Below are 1,996 nucleotides of genomic sequence, written 5' to 3' on the forward strand. Positions count from 1 at the left end.
GGAAAAGACTTCTTTGCACCTTTGCATTTGTTAGCGGTATTTGTTTGTTTGCTTGTTTTTGGACGCACGTGCATGCTCGACGTGTTCTGGCATATTTACATCACTTGGATGACTGTCACACGCGCAGCCGTTTCGTTGAAACGTGGTTGGCCTTTGTATTTATTCGTGTCGTTTCTTTTAATAAACTTTATTTGTGAATCAGTGATCGTGTCGCCATAGGCGTGCGCACAGGGGGGGGGCAGGGGGGGCGGCCGCCCCCCCCTAATAACCAAAGAGGGGGGCGCAAAATCTGCCCCATACATTGACCCCCCTAGTCACCTAAGAGAGGGGGGGGGGGCGCAAAATCTGCCTCGTACATTGACTTACAAGGGGGGGGGGGGGGCGCTGCGATGAACCTTCCCCCCCCCCCCCTGCTGGTGAACCCTGCGCACGCCTATGCGTGCCGCCACCTTCTTTGAACGTCGTCTCGTTCCTTTAGCGCTGCAAGCTGCTCAAAAATGGACCATCACCAACTAGCCCAGGTTTCCCTTCTTGTGAAGCTGCATGGTTGTGACGATGTGCCCCGACAACAAAAATCATCGTGTGTCGTCGATGACGACAGCTCTCGTCGACAGCCCGATAAGAAGGATACGAGGTAAGGCCAATTTCGAGCTCTTAATCAACGTTTATAGAACTCAGTTTGTGGCTTCGTGCTACAAATGGGTGGTTGTCTGTTTTCCCTTTCTTAACCCTTCCGCCACCTTGCGGGATTCCGCTAAACTGATTTGCAATATGTGTCTAGTTGCTTCGAGTTGTCGATGAATTCGCCCTCGCGCTGCCAATTGCTTGCTTCCTGGTTAGCTCAATTGGTAGAGCGACCGCCCCGGAAAGGCGTTGGTCCCGGGTTCGAACCCCGGACCAGGACGAATTTTTCGGCAACTAAGAGACCTTATTTCTGAGAAATCCGTTTCGATTTCCTTGTGGCTCTTGGCTACGAATGGGTGGTTGTCTATTTTCCCTATCTTTACTGTCGCAGTAAAAAGAGAGAAAAAAAAAAAACTGGAGGCGCAATCTAAAGTTTTTCTTTTTCCTCTTTAGGATCCCGTGAGAACACGCATATCTTTTCGAGCGCTCCTAGCATACGCTTTAAAAAGTGGCCGTCCACATCACTCTAGATGCACACTGACATTGCACAGCGAGTTGCATCGGCAAATTGTGGAGAAATAGGGCATGCACCTGGTGCAAGCACCGCAAAAAAAAAAAATACTACACAATGAGGATCGAGGACATGGGGGTAGTATTTTAAAGGAAAAAAAAAGAGGCTTAAAAAATAAAGAATGTTCAGATGGTTGAGCCTATTTACGGTTGCGACGTGGCAGGAACCCACTGAAACATACGCCATAACGCTCCATCTCACGCAGTTGCTGAATCCGATGCAATCCTAAAGGACATGGTGGAAACGCCTGTGTGATGGCCGACGACTCTCCATCTTCACTTTGGGAAGAAGAGTGTGGCACCCCTTCACGCTCCTTTTCACGCTCCTTTTCCCGCTCCATTTCGCGCTCCATTTCACGCCGTTGCTTCATCCAAAACAATCCTAAAGGACAAGGTGGGATCACCTGTGCCATGGTCGACGACTCTTCATCTTCGCTTTGGGAAGAAGAGTATGGCGTTGCTAATGCAGAAGTGCTGGCTTTACAACCAGAGTCCTGGGGAGGAAGCGCTAGTGGCCTCGCCATTGCGTCAGTGTGTGGTTCACCTTCGCGGGAAGAAGGTGTGAGTGGCATTGTCCCCTTTGAAGTGTTAGGTTCCTCAGTCACGTTTTGTGGACGAGGCCCGAGTGACAGTGTCCTTTTTGCTTTACTGGGTTCATCTGGTGAGCTTTTTGGAAGACCCCAGAATGAACCTGTCCATCTTGAAGTGCCAGGCTCATCTATCACGTTTTGCGGACGAGGGCGAAGTGCCGTTGCGGCTGGTGTGCTTGATTCATCTGTCACGTTTTTACGAGGAGGCCCGA

The 1,996-nt window shown here is 50.4% G+C and overlaps 1 non-coding gene across 1 annotated transcript; it reads left to right on the forward strand.

The window, feature by feature from the left end:
- Positions 1 to 830: 830 nt before the first annotated feature.
- Positions 831 to 904, forward strand: Trnas-gga (transfer RNA serine (anticodon GGA)). Its single transcript has one exon. It is a non-coding gene; the product is annotated as a tRNA-Ser (tRNA).
- Positions 905 to 1,996: the final 1,092 nt, after the last annotated feature.

The sequence above is a fragment of the Rhipicephalus sanguineus genome, chromosome 1, assembly GCF_013339695.2.
Source record: "Rhipicephalus sanguineus isolate Rsan-2018 chromosome 1, BIME_Rsan_1.4, whole genome shotgun sequence".
NCBI classification, from domain to species: domain Eukaryota; kingdom Metazoa; phylum Arthropoda; class Arachnida; order Ixodida; family Ixodidae; genus Rhipicephalus; species Rhipicephalus sanguineus.